Raw genomic sequence first — 15,415 nt, forward strand, 5'->3', positions numbered from 1 at the left:
CACGCGAAAAACGGGACCGACGGGTCGGTCCGACCCGGGGACCCGCGCGGATTCACGGCGCTCTACGGTATTCGGATCGATCACGGAAATATTTCATCCGCCGCTCTCGGCGCCGAGGCCAGGTTGAAGGTTCGCCGAGTCCTTTTACGAAGCTCCCGCGGCGTCCGGGTGTGGGTTCCATTAATCGATAAACGATTTTTCGCCGGCTTCGCCGCACGTGAAAATTGTTAACTATGAATTAGCACAGGCGAAATGACAGGCTACGTGTGCGGGGCGGCAGGCTTATTCCCGGTATTTTCGATCAGCCCGTTAATCGTTGCCTCCTTTATAATCGTTATAATCAACCGCCGTGCCGATGGCCCCGCGCCGTCATTGCCGGGAGCGTTTATTATCCGCCGCCCATTTCTATCAGTCGCTGGATCTTCGCGCGCATATTAAGTAGAAAATCCGCGCGTGAAACAGTCCGAGAGCGGGGTCTCCTCTTCCCTCGGTCGTAGAACTAATTATTTCCCATCGTCATTATCGAATCAGGCCTACCGCGGGGAACGGGAAAAGTCCCCGGAGCCTGACAGTGACACTCTCGTCCGCCGCGAAATAAATCTTCCAAAAGTGTTACGCCGCAATTACCCGCGCCGCGTGTCGCAGTTCCAGCTGTAATTTCCAATTTACGCGAATCGGGGCCTTTTGCGGAGCGTCTCTAATTACGGGTGGCTTTCGTACGCGCGGGAAGAAGCAGCATCGCGACACGCGTTCCTCCGCGCCGTTCGTACTTTATCTTTTAAGTCAATATCCGAAGTGTTTTGCATAACGCAAATTGATGCATACTTTCAAGCGCATTCTTGCTCCTGGCATTCTCTCTCTCCCTCCTCCCCCCTATAGTTTCTGTCTCTCTTCCTTTCTCGCTTTCTATCTCCCTCCCCCGTAGCCGCCGTTGCCTCGTGCTGCGTACGAGACATACTTAGATATTAGACAAGTCGAGTAGTAGTATCCAGGTGTGTAACACCACCGGGTCGTGTGGCATTTAAATCGTTTTACAACGCTGCTCCCGCCCCGCGTACATACACGCGGGCACACGTACGTGCATACACTGCATCTTCTCATGCGTGAATACACGTACCGGCCGTTAGTGCGAGACTCAACTCTATGGTCGAGTGAGGTCGCACATGGAAAAATTTACGAGCGATGCGTCCACCGGTACTCTCTTATCTCTGCGTACTCTTTTTTTTTTCTTTTTTTTTTCCTTCTTTTTTTTCCTCCGCGCGCCAAACAACGTCTTTATATTTAACCGAGAAACCGAGCCCTCACTTCTCTCCTCGTCTAATTAAAATTAAAGCAAGACTTTTTTTTAAGCAGAAAATTTAATCAAGAGAAACGTAAGGAAAAATTTATATTAAATTTTTTTTTAATAAATACATAAAATGTGCCATTAATAAATCACCATGAAACGTGTAATAATTCACGCGGCCTTCGTTCCCGCGTAACCGCTCGATCGACTATTTTGCCGTTCGCTCCGTATTCCAATTTTCGGATCAGAAATACCCAAATACCTAATCTCCGGCGACTCCAAGTACCGCGACGCGAAAGCTACCGCCTTGCCGATCGCGTGTACGCGCGCGTAATCGGCGTGATTGTACGTTAATACAACGCGACTGTTCGTGTGAGTAGGAATTGTGCAACTGTTCTGCGGCGCGTATACGTCAGACAATGCTACGCGACAACACGCACACGGTCGCCGGCCAGGATTGAATATCCTGTTCGGCTTATTGGGGCAAGGTGGCCAGCCTTGCTACTTTGATACCGATATCAATGATAGCGTAATGCACCGGCCGTCGAGCTCCGCGTTAGCGAGGGCGTTTGACGCCGTAACGTTTCGAGCCAACTGTTTCTGCTGCCGCGATCCAAGCTATCGGTGAAAGAGACCTCGCGATTCGCGTTAATACGCGATTTATCACTCGGGCCGTGGAATAAATTACATCAACGCCGCGGCGACGTCCGTGTACACCTTCTTCATTCTGATAATCGGGACCCTAACGTCAAGCTCTGATATTTTCAGCGACGATATTTACCGTTAATTTATATTATAGGCGATATCAATTACCACACGCCGAGCGCGGCTATCGATCAAGAAATTAATATAAAATATGAATTTTGATCGTCAATTTAATCGTAGAACTGATCGGCGAGTCGATTAATTTTCTTTTAGGATAGGGAAGTTCTATGGAAGGAAGCCTAGTAGTTTTAACGCTGACTTTGCGACTCGTGCTAGCATTTTCGCCGCTCACAAATTGTTTACCAGCCTTATTCCGCTTGGCCGATAAAAACATTTGCAATGCGTTCCGTGCTATCGCGGGATGTTAATTGGAGTCGCGGCGAGCTACAAATGTTCGTGCGATTTCAAATTATAATTAAAAATACGCGATAGCGAGGGAAAGGCAATCAGAATTGGTTATTTTTAGGCCTAACGTTTATCCATAAATTTCTACAATTACGGCGGGTATTAATAAAATTGTTTTCGCACATTATGCACGAGATTGTAATTTGCTTCTCGCATTTTAATTGTAACAAGTTATCATTACCTGCGTTAAGTGTTTACAACGTACGACTTCTCACTTGCGTAAAAAGAAAAAGAAAAAAAAAAAGAAGAAAAAAAGAATTCAAAAAAATTACGATAATAAACGAAAAGTATCCTCTTTCTCTCGGTGTCTCTTTCGATAAATGCTAAGGTCAAGATCTGTCAAGTGACACGAGGCTGACGCCGGGCAGCGTGTTTCGACGCGTCGGCCATTCATCAAACGGATTTTTCTCCCCGGGCACACGGCGTCTCTCTTATCTGCTCGGTCAACGATCAGCGCGATTAGCGACGGTGATTATTCAACCGCCTGCCACTTACCGCCGTGCATGACGATCTGTTTTATCGCAGAAATCGCGAGAGTCCTCGATCGCGCGGGGGCAGGCCGCGCCGTCATTTTTTCCCGCCATCGAATCTCTCTATTCGATCTACCTTCCGCGCGGCGTTGTCCTTACCGCACGCACGGTCAAGGAAAGTCTTGCTTCTATTAATACGAACTCTCGCGCGGCGTTTCCGTCACCGGCTGGATAAAAGATTCTTTCTTCGGCGCGATTTACTTGCAAATTAAATTCGATTCAGAGCTCTGCGATCGCGACGAGGGATCGGAATAATCCCCTTCGCGTAGGGGATTCGCATTCTCATTAAGACATATATATATGTATATATATAGAATATTTGACCGAGATAGTCAACCTGGCGAGAAGCAGTACCCACCCAATGATGCGCGCTTCCGCGGACTCGCGTTCGATCGCGCCGCACTTATGTTAATAAAAGAGATTTAATTAATCAACGGAACGCGCGAGCGAGGCATTTATCTTTCACGGTGAATTTTCCTCCTTTCTCCCCGAACCTCCCTCGCCCCGTCCCGACGCATCTCCGATCATTTTCTTTTTCCGCGCGGGGCTAACGGAGCGTGTGTGTCACGGCGGCGATGTAAGAAACGCGTTAGACAAGTGCGCGGCCGGCCTGTGAGAAGGCCTTTCTAAGTCTTCCTACAACCGCGTTTAGACCGTGGCATTATTATTTATTTATAGCGCCATTATGTTGTCTTTATTATACGCTGGCCGTGGCTCTCCTCGCTAGCGGACGGTAAATGCTGAGAGCAACCGCTGGCGTTTCTTGCCCGCGAATGTGTAATTATCGAACGCGCCCGGCGATGACGTCTGCAATCTGGGAGATCAATCTCGAGAGCTATCAAAATTCGATAAGCCGTTGCTCGACACACGACGGCGTTGTAAACGAGGCCGGGGTCTTGTCTCACCCTCAGAAGGCGATCCTTCCTCCTGCTAGAGATAAACGCGGCGCGCACGAGGAAAGAATATAATTTATTTCATTAAAAAAATCGCGGAATTATGATCGGGTCTAAAAGGAACTATTCATTTTTCTTTTTTTTTTTTTTTTTTTGCCTCTCAGTCTTGTGTTCGAGCCGAGCGGTTGCAGTTTTTGAGCGCTCTTTACGCGAGCGTGACATTTAGAGACGCCTTAATGATGGAAACAGTAAATGTGTCTTGGCGATGAAGTCCATGACTGTCGCTCGGAATAGCCGTCGCGCCTTCGTTCGCGTTTATACGGCCGCAATAAATAAAGCCGCGCCGGTCGCCGGAGTTCCTTCTCGCGAGCGAAGATAGGACTTGTATCGTGCGTATTCATTTCAAAGGGAGAATTCGATGAAAATATTCGCGATGCGAATTTCGAAGGCGTACGAACCGCGGTTTCGTTAAGTTCCGTCACGAGGTTGTTCTCAAAGTACAATTAAAAGGCTGTGCGTTTTCTGTCGGATTCCAAGGCGAAAGATTGCGGCAAAGGCGCGCGGTGACGAGCAGTTTAATCTCAACGTTCGATTGCCGTGGGTTTTTCTTCTTCCTCCGTCAATTTTTCCCTCCCTTGACTTTTTCCGCGCGGCTATGTCCGTTTACTCGCGGCGAGTAATCGCGAGGACGAGCACACTCACGCTCTGCTCGGTTATCGCTGGAAATTGCCGCTACGCCTACGCCTCTCTCTCGCGTGCGCACGGCAGCGGCACAATAAATAACGCTCACGGCGGCCATTACTTGTCACTCACCCTCCGCATCCCCGTTCTCGCAGCTGAGGGCGAAAGGGTGCGCGGGCACCAGCGCTCGCTGCAACGCTATACTCTAGTCCGCGAAGCTGAATTTTTCAAACGGCGACGCCAACAGCGGAGAAGCCGCTTACGAAATAAATGTAACGCACGCGCGTGTAATATAATTATTTTTAAATAAAGAAATTTAAAGATTGTAAAATTTTTTTTTCTTTTTCCTACACCGTAACGACACGCGGAATCGCGATCGAGACGAAACGCAGACACGATATTCTATTTCGTCAAAGCCAAGGCGCACGGTCCTTGAATCGGTACACCCATAAATCGCGCGCGGGCTACACCTCGCGACGGCTGCATTGTTGCGTACGTACGCCAACGATTTTACAGTTGACACGCATGATAAATTATCCCGGCGATCCCGGTCATTCCGTTCTTGGAATTTGTCGCACGAAACGCAGGGAGGCATAAATAATTCATCGGCCGCCGGAGAGCGAGCGCCGAGATCGACATCCGCCTCTCGGTCCGCTTGTTCGCCATCTTGATACCACCCGACAATCCTCCGTCCCGCTCGCGGAATCAGCATCGACTACCGATATCGAACCCCGGCCGATTAATCGACGGCGGATGATACGCATGGAGTTCCACGGGGCGCGTTTTACGCGCGGATCGTCGCCGAAATCCCGTTGAAGCTCGCGCGCTCGCTCGCTCGCGTTCTCTATTACCTTCCTCTTCTTCGTCCGCAAGATGGGGAACGATATCAGCGCCGTGACGGCTCTTCTATGGACGCCATGCGCCGCGAGCGACATTCGCATTGGCTGGTAGCCGGCGTTTGCGCGCCGCTACGTCCGTATTGACTTTACCGTCGCTTCGCCCTCCGCGTCCACCTCCCTCTTTTCCCCCCCGTCGCGAAAGCCGCAGACGTTCCGGCTACGGCGTGTACACGCGTGTACTCGCACGCGTGCACGCTCGCACACGTATACGCGCGTCGCGCGGACAAAGAGGCGCGCGAGGCCGAGAATCGAGGAGCACAAAGGACGGCTTCGTCCGGGTAGCGCACGGAGACGAGCATCGGGGGCGGGAAAAAGGGAGGGAAAGGCAAGAAGAGGGTGGCTGACGGGGCCGGCTACACGCGAGTGTCTTACAATTGATTTTCACGCCACCTTGATTTATTCGCGAGCGCGCCGTCGTCGTCGTCGTCGCGTTTTTCGTGCCCACGGGGCCAATTTCGAACTCCTCGGGTGGACAGAGATCCGACGGTCAGCCTGGCCACTCTCCCCTCTTTCCCTTCGCGACGTAGGAATCTCAACCGAGCTCGCGCGTCTCTTTCCCTCCGATCGTATGGCACTCGTGGCTTCTCGGCGGAGGATTTATGGACTCCCGCGAACGATTCTTTTAAGATTGGAACCCGCGCGACTACTCTTTTCCGCCGGCGTTTTTCTCCCGATTCTTCAGACCGATTTTGCCGAACTTGGGGAGATGGGGGAGAAGAAGGATCGATACCGGATGATGACCCGAAGATAGATAACGGTGGCTAAATTTTTGGAGGGACCGTATTACTCGAGCTCCCACCAGGCTTTAAGCAGCTCAGTATCTCTCTCTCTTTCGTTCGTTCGCGAGGGGTGGCTCGTGGAGAGGAATTCGTCTGAGGTGGAGTGTGCGCGAGGATGAAGGAAGGGTGGCGGCGACCGCGGAGTTTCCGCTAACCTCCCTGCCTGCAACGGGACACGAGATGGGATGGGATTGGTCCTTGATTGCTAGAGGGGTCGTTTCCCGGACTCGGGTGGGATACATCGAGATCGCGACCAATGATAGAGTGGCGCAGCTGCCCCGGGGAAACTAAACGAGGAGTCCTCGTCTGCCTGCGACGAGAGGAAGGATCCCCCCCCAGCGGAAAGGGCATAAAGGACGAGAGCGGTGCCCTAAACCGCCGTCGATATGTAGGGCGTTCCGAAGGGTCGCGTGGAAAAAGGATTAGAATCGCCCGTCACTTTGGGAAAAAAAAAAAAAAAAACGGGACCGCTTTTTCACGACGGAAAGCGGAAAAACGTACTCGCACCTACAGTCTCTCTTCAATAATAAAAAAAAATAAAAAAATAAAAAAGCGATGATCGATATATTTATACGTTTTAATACCCGCTTCATGAATTTACGAATCCCTACGACGCTCGAGCGCGTCGACGGGGAACAGTGACGATTAAAATCCGTTTCTCGGCGCAACTTCTTCTCGCGTCTGGTTTCCTCCCGCCGGTTTGTCGGGGAATCGCGTTTTCGCCGGAAACTTTTCTGTCTACGTCGCGGAGGTGGCTCTTTCCCTCGGCTGATAAGCGGTCCGTAACGCGATAGCGGCGCGCAGCTGCGCGCGGCACGCCAACGCCGGCAGAGTTTTCAGCGCCGCTCTCCTCCGCCACGTTCACCCGACGCAACGCCCCGGTGCGTTCGCTAGTAGATAGGATTGATTGGAGCTTCGTTAGAGGGCGAGGAGTTCAGCAACAGCGATACCGCGGTGCGATTTGAATAACGATTTGCATAACTCGCGAGCCGATATCGACGCCGGGCCGACGCGCGATTAAATCGTTAATTCGCCCGTTCTCGCTTCTCGCGCACGCGAAACAATTTCACGCTCTTACAAGGAGGGAAAGCAGAGCTCTAGGTTCGACACCCAGCCGCGAATAGTCGTCGCGCCAGCGATGAAAAACGAAACGTTTTCACGACGGATCGACGCACGCGAGCAAAATTTTCTGCCGCGCTTTCTTGCTTCGGACAAAACCGCGCGAAGATATTTCTCTGCTAACTACGCGAGATACTCGGCTTCGGCTTTTTTGACAACCGGCGTATATTTCAGAAACAGATTCAATAGTGATTTCATTATATTAAAAAAATTTCAAACCCATCCCGTATATTTTATATATTTATATTTGCGAGACATTGATTAATTATATTAATTTCACTGAGATAATTAAAATTGAATGATCTACGGCCGACGGCGTGTTGCCGGTTTACTTAAATTTGTAGTTTTCGGTTAAGTTAGAGTAAATTATTTTTCCGTCCGTCTGACGTTTACTCTCGCTCAGCACGAAGCGAGCCAAGCGAGAAAACCAATCAATGTCGTGGAACAGCGGTAATAATTAACAGCTGATTTACGCGTAACACTAATTTTAATATATAATATAAAAATAAAAGAATATTATATCGCGCAGAGTACATGCTTCTGTGGGAAAATGTTGAACTCGTCCTGGACGATTAAAAAAAGAAGAAGAGGATTGCAGGTTTATAAATACACGCGTGTATGATGAGCGAGCCGTGGCGCTCTATCGACGAAACAATTGTTTCTTTGGGCCGGAGCGGATGATCGATCGGCTTGTCGGACGGCCGGCCACGGCCGTCCAATCGCGGCATACCGAATCTTAAAGTAGCCGTGTACCGCGGGACGAAAAAGGAAAAGCACTGCACGCGCGGAGTAACGGTGCCGAGCAAACAACCGGCTTGAATTATCGCGTCAATGATGATCGAAGTGTGCGATCGCGTCTCGCGCCGCGCGAATAAACGGAGGATCGTCATGTTCGCTCGTCCGACCCGCGTCGTCTATAAATCGCCATCGATTCGCGTGATTTTTACGATTAATAATCACGGTTCGTCATTTCGGGCGTTTTTCGATTTATTTTCTACTCTCTCTCTTTTATTTTTTTTTTTCCTCCGTTGGAACAGAAATTCCACGAGAGCCGACAATCAACGGCGCTCGCGATCCGCTCGCGCGCGGAGTCGCGCAGAAACGCGCGATTTCACGCATTTATTATCGCCGTGGAATCTAATCGGTCTTCGGTTACCGCTTCGGTTATGCTAACGGGATCCAATAACTTTGTCACGCGTCTCGTTTCGCCGAGGCGACAAGCCCCGGGATTTATTTCGCGAATTTATGAGTGGAGGGCCCGCGCGCCTCTCTCGCCCACAACAGTCGGAAGCAATTTACAAGTTAATAGGTTACGACGATTCGTTACGCGCCCTTCTCTCGCACCTTCGGTCCTCCCGGACTCCCTCTCACCTCCTGCACGCTGAATTTATTTCGTTTGGTCCGCGCACACGCCCATCTAATTGGCTCGTCTATCTCTCGCTTTCATTCTTGCTCTCTATCGAAAATTATACGCGCGCACCACGGCCGGGGATACTAAAACCTTTCGAAAACGAGGCGCATGGAGCGTCCTGCTTTATTTAATTCATTGCGGAATAAATAATTTCAATGTTACCCAGAGTAATAAAATTGTCTATCGAGAGTCTAATAAAATTAATAAAAAAAAAGAAAAGAAAAGAAAAAAAAAAATGCTTTATCGTGCACAGATTGGGCCTCGCATATTTTAATAAATCGTTCGTGATTTTCGATCTTGTAATATAACATTTTCGTAACGCAATCGCAGTCAGTGTTACATATTTATATGTGTAATAGTAATATTTCATATCTAAGCGCGATGCAATAACGAGTCAATCGAGCGGGAACGACACGATTTCTTTTGTTCGCGGAGAAATCGTGAACGCGTGCTATTGTTTCGCGAGTGTGTTCCGTGGAGATTCTCCCCGATCTCCCGATTCGATCGCAGATCGATTCTGAGAGCACACCGTGAAACAGCGTCGCGGGGTGAGGGAGGAAAAGCGGTTGCGACGAGACGAAAAGAGAGAGACGGTGTGAGAAAAAGATAGAGAGAGAGACGGATGCCGATCTCGTTTGCGAGGACAGCGCGTCGTATTCAAAGTGTGAACGAATGCAAATCCCGTATCTCATGAACGGAATTTTCAAGGAAGCTGAAAGATGGATGGAAGACGCCAGCGGCACCGGACAATCGGTCGGTATTTGCATCTGGTACATAATTCAGTCGCCGTTGCTGCCCCCGAGTTGCGCTGGCAGCAAATGCGACTCCGGCAGACCATCACGAGACAGTCGGTGACGTTTGTTTTCGTTCGCGACGAGAGAAAGAATAAAATAAAATAATTACATAAAAAAATAAAATAAGCAGAAGACACTATCGACGGATTATCACAGGTAGCCGCGACTCCCGTTAAGACTACGCTTAACTCGTGAGAGAAAAGAAAAGCGATGCCTTCCCGCCCTCACCGTTTAATGAATAGCGTCTAGACGTAAAAATGAAATTGATAATCTTTTACAATTCATGTTTCGTAAGTCGCGTCGAATTAAAAAAAAAAGAAAACAGTGATTCTCAAAGGCTACTCTGTTTGAGGAGAGATTTCCATGATTTAGATCAGGTTTCGGGAATAGCAAGGAGCAGAATTTCCGCGTACCGAGTGAAAAGAAGAAAGAAAAAGAAAAAAAAATATATACGTGTAAAAGTTATTTAAAGCGAGTGTCGGGATAGAGCGCATGAATTAAACCGTAACGTTGACGAGTCATGAGAGCAATTACTGGGCCGCGTGGTGCATTATGTGGAAATTTTCATCGCTCCGGAGCGCGTGTCTGGCCGTGTAAAAAAAAAAGAAAAAAAAAGAAAAAAGCGAACGCAAAGGGAAATTTTCACGGCGCGCGCATGCGAAAAACAGCGAGCCCGGTCGACGCCGCGAATTATACTTTCACGCGGCGGAATAATCGAGGCTCGCGCACCGGCAAGACGTATTCCAAGTCATTGCCCGGATTGCTTCGCGCCTTCGCGAGGATCGTTAGACTACGAAAAGTACGCGGGTTCTTTTTTTTTTTTTTTCCATTACTTCGTAAAACGCGTTCAATCATCGCGTCCCGTAGGTGACACGCCGCAGCGGATCTTAAAAGCGAGTTCCGACGACACTCTATCAAGTCATCAGAAGCCATTAAAAATTCACGCTCAATTATTATGCCGGTTAAACCGATGCCTCGGTAAGAGAGAAAGAGAGAAAAAAAAAAGTTCCAGTCCCGGTAAACGAATGCAGAGTCATTGGCCGGCGCGCTCTTCTATGCTCGGGCTCGTTCGCTAGCGCGACGTGTGTCTTTAGTGCCTCGGGACACAATGCGCGCGGACAATTTCGACTCCGGCATACAGAGCGCACTATTCATTTTCCGCGTTGAGATCGATGGGGATAACCCCTTGCACCCGGAGAACGATCCTCGTCCCTTTTTCGCTCGCGTCGCGCGCTATCTCGGCTACCTGGTGAGTTCGCGAAGATAAAATCGCGGCCGCGCGAAGTTCGGGGTCACTTCTTGTTTCGCCACTCTTTGGACTTGAAAACGGTAACCCTGCGGATTTGACTCCGAGAACTCGTCGAAGGCACTCGAGTCTTTTACGACACGCGAGCGGGTAATATTTAAAATCACCTTTCGGGGCACCGATCGTCGCGCGAAGCGAAAGGGAATCTTTCTCGCAGAAACGAAGCTCCGTGGTTCGTACAAGTTCAATTGCCCATCCGGACCCTGGTCGACTGTTACCGCAGAATATTTTCCCTGTTAACAAACTCCGCGCCGTGCTCGCGAACGTCTCGCGCGTCTTTAGCAGAAATTTAATAGGTCTCGCCGGAGAGAAAGAGACACTGGCTGCATTCTGCTGCGGCAATGGCAGGCGCAGTTTCTGCCGGTATGCCGAGGAACGCCTAAAGGACCGTAATTCGACGAGCGTTGCACGGCACGGACCGGGCATGGGCGCAGATAAGCATCGCCCAGGACGAGAGAGAAGAAAAGGGAAGCGGGAGAGAGCGTGTAGGACAGTCGTTAACGAGCGACTCCGCGCGCGGAGTTATTCTCTCTCCTTTTCGCGTCGCGTCCTCCCTCTTTCCCTCCCGCTGGCTGTGAGAGGCCTGCGACTAAAAGATGACTTCTCCGCGTGACGCCGTCGGGAATCGAGTCCGGTAGCGGATCCGCCATTTCCGCATTACTTTCTCACGCGGAGACGGAAACAATTATCGAAATCTTGGAGACAGGAAATTCAATAAACCTCTCCTCTCAAATGTTAATTTCTTTCAAAACGGATAGAATTAAAAAAAAAAAAAAAAGAAAAGAAAGAAAGAGAAAAAATAAGTTCCTGGCTGATTAAGAAAAATTATTAAATTCGTTAAAGGGTAAGTGTTAATTACATGAAATCACTATTCATTAAGCCGCTATTGTCGAGAATCGCGTTAAATTATTTTTATCGTGACGCGTTCTCTTTACGAAACGGCAAGTCGGCGCCATATCGCCGACATGAGCGCAATGTTCCACCCCGCGCGTGTACGTGAAGACATAGGTAGGCCGCCCTTAACGCGAGCGGAGAGTAACAGCGGGAAAGAACGGGGTGAGAAGAGAGAGAAAAAGAAGGCTAACGGGATGAAGAAAGAGGTTTTAAGAAAAAAAAATAAATAAAAAAAAAAGACGAAAATTTCCCAGCTGTTCGAGCCGGCGTTTTATCTCCCCGAAGGATCAAACATGGCGGACGTCGCTCGCAACGGGAGAGAGGGGGGTTGCAACCCTTGCTATCTGCCTGATCGAAACCTCGCCGTCGCAGGAGTTCACGGCGCACGCGTGTGCGTACGTGTCTGGGTGCGTTTTACGTGCGTGTGCGGAATTTCTGTGCGGCTCGACCACGCACAAAGGAGGGAAGAGAGGACACACGAGCGGCGGGCAATATATGCCACGACTTTATTATATACGGGGTGGCGGGCCGCGTGCACGCCCGCGTGGGTATACCTGGTGGCCGCCTTTTGTTTCCCAGATCGTATCTCCGTGCCGCTTTTCGGCGACACATCTGTGATGGATTCAAACCGGTCGAACGTGCCGCTAAAAATGAAACATATTGCGACAAAAGCATATGCGTTCCCCTATCCCTTTTTATTTCCACCGAGAGCGGCTTAAACTTGACACTACATTAATCGCATTTCTTTTTTTTGTAAGGTTTTCCCTTGATAAATAAATACACAAATTAGAAAAAAGCAAAAAAAAAAAAAATAATAATTGAGATAAGTTTTTGCTATAAAAATTCCGATCCCTTGGAGACTCTTAGAAGGTCGATTATTCCACGGTAAATGAAGCTATCGTAATTTCTCCTCCCTCTACGTTCTCATACCCCAGGTACTAATCGTTGAATAATAAATGGGACACATTTTCATAACGGTTTTCTCTTCGCACGAAATGCCCCGTTATTATTGCGCGCGGCGTCGTTCATCACTGAAAGGGGTCGATCGATCGCGGACGATCGCCCGTCCTTTCGGCAATCGGGGGATGAGTTTCGGCCGGGCATAAATTTTTAATCCGGAAGTAAACGGGGACAAGTGAGCGAGAGCGCACGACGTGCGGAAAAAGGGCTGGCCCGGGTGAGGATTCTCGCGGCGGGGAAAATTACGGGAAAACGCCGAAAGTGTCGCACGCACGTGCGTACGCCCACCCGCGCTTCGAATCGATACATATTTTATCGACCGGTCGCGTATTTTTTTTTTCCTTTTTTTTTTCTTTCACGCGGGGCAACGTCACGCACGCAAACGCCACACCGTCGCGCGGATGAATGACGGGTGGGCGTGTCGGTTCATCATCGCGTCGGAATATTTGTGCGGGTCGTCATGGCGAGCTCGCGAAACGATTGCCTTTGTTTAAACGCCGTCGGCGAGTAAATTGTGCACACCAGGTAGGGGCGTAAACTTAGGGGATGTACGCGAGCGTCCCGGTTCTCCAACGATGCCAACGATCGGAGGCTCCTCGACGGATTTCAAGCTTTCTTCTTTCCCTTTTCCCGTAAATATCTCGAAACAACTGTACGTATGCGCATACATGTAATCACCATGGCGAATTACGCGCCGAACATTCCCGCGAAGCGTCATTTTCTCCGTAGAAATCGCGCGGCTTGAAATTGCGACGAGGCCATTGCGCGTTTCGCGAAAGGAGCATGATCGCGATGCGCTGAGCGAGCAACGAAAGAAAAAAAGTAAAAAAAAAAAAGAAAAAAAAAGAAAAGAAGATAAAAAAAACATACCCGCGGAAAATTACACGGTGCTGCGTGGCGGCGATGCCGTTTGTGTAAAACTTCGTCAATTAACGGACGCATGGCGTGCGGCCGGCATATAATTACTCGCGAGACGACGCCGGCCGGTGAAAAAACTTTTGAATCCATCAGCCTTGCTCTATCGCGCACCGGGGAGAAAGTGCGATAACGAGAGGGATAGTGAAACGTCAATGCGCGTTCGAGGTATGCCGAGCAGAACCCGCTCGCCGCATCTCTCCTCGAAAGGATTACCGCGATCCGGGGACCCACGAAGAGTGTCGGCACCCGCGAAAAATGCATCGCGAGCGCATCCCAAACGTCTAATTAGCCCGGTAATTCTGCTTTTTCACGGAGATTGCGTGCCCAGCCGTCAAAGATTACTTTCGAATCGTCCGACCGACGATCGGACCACGCGTGCGAATTTCGCGAATATTCTATAAATACGTCCCTCCCCGACACCTAGGTGTTAAAAAATACGAGTGTAAAATCGACGGTAAAACCGCGCGTCAAAGAATAAAAAAAAAAGAAAGAGGAGAGCGCTCGATTTCGTAACGCGGTTATAGAGAGACGGTAAGCGTAAACCACGAGGGCAGACGCTTCGTGATCGATTCCGCGAATATTCGTGAGTGTTTAGTCAGGTCGAATCGCAGCTGGGAGGAGAGTCCGAACGATGAAAGAGGAAGCGGGAGAGCCCGGGGCGGTATCGAGTTTCCACATCGGTACTTCGGACGAGGCTGCTCCATCTACATAGGTGCTAGCCGAGTCGCCAAAAATAGATCGAGTTCACACGAATTCTCTACGAGCCGATCGCACGAAACCTCCGGCTACCGTTCGTGATATCGATCGAACCGCCCGGCGACCTGATATGCACAGAATTCACTGCCGCTTGTAACGCGCGCCGCGATTGAAAACGTGCTCGCCTACCTAATTCGAATAGAAATGCCACGAAATTTACGGTCGGGCAACTGGCATCTTAATTTTTCAACAATTGCTTTACTTAAAAAAAAAAAAAAAAAGAGAGAGAGAAAAGAAAAGAAATGCGATAATAATTTTCTTGCAAACGAAGAACGTTCATCTCGCGGACTCGTTCGGGATTCTCAACTTGGTTCTTCAACGTCTTAAGTAAAAGTCGCACGTAAGTCACCGCGGTAAATTCACTCCGGACGTCGCATCGCTTCCGTTCGAGACGATCAATTTTAAAACAATTAGATCCCGAGATCTCGCGACTTGATGGTGGTGACTACCAGGGAGTTTCTCGTTAACCGGAGGATCCACCGCGTCGTGTTCCCAATGGCAGCGACAGTCTCGCACGAAAACCACCTCGACCCGGCCGGGCGCACGTCGCGATACGGGAGCCGCTAATCACAGTGGCGGAGGAGCGGAGCGTATATTAATCAGCGGGTACAGGAAATTAACTTGGCCTTGTTTTATCTTGCATTCTGATTACTCTGTCTACACCACGAGAAACGCATAACTTCGCTCTCCCCGCGCCGTGCGTGCGTACTAATTAATATGTGTGTCTCGCTTGCAGCGAAGGAAGCGATCAGGGTCGCGCTTTTACAAATAAAAGACGGACTCCTTTTTTTTTCCTTTTTCTTCTTTTTTTCCCCCCTGCGACATCAGTGTACAATGTTCAATCTGTAAATATATCGCGACGTTACCGTGCAAAATATTATGCATTTCCACGCCATTTTTCAAACATTTAGCATAATTCTCCGCTTCATTTAGCTGTGATAAAGCAGACATGAATTAACATGAGCGCACCGAGTGCTCGCTTATTTTAATTAGATCGACGTCAAGCGCAGAAAGAAAAAAAAAAGAATATTTTAATTGCCCTACATTTATTTTTATCTTCGCATTTTCCGGACCGATCCG

The 15,415-nt window shown here is 49.4% G+C and overlaps 1 protein-coding gene across 2 annotated transcripts in view; it reads left to right on the forward strand.

Moving 5' to 3' along the window:
- The window catches only part of LOC139109826 (GATA zinc finger domain-containing protein 14), a 290,995-nt gene that overhangs the window by 152,444 nt on the left and 123,136 nt on the right, over positions 1-15,415 (forward strand). The window lies entirely within an intron of this gene.

This window comes from Cardiocondyla obscurior, linkage group LG18, assembly GCF_019399895.1.
Source record: "Cardiocondyla obscurior isolate alpha-2009 linkage group LG18, Cobs3.1, whole genome shotgun sequence".
Classification (NCBI taxonomy): domain Eukaryota; kingdom Metazoa; phylum Arthropoda; class Insecta; order Hymenoptera; family Formicidae; genus Cardiocondyla; species Cardiocondyla obscurior.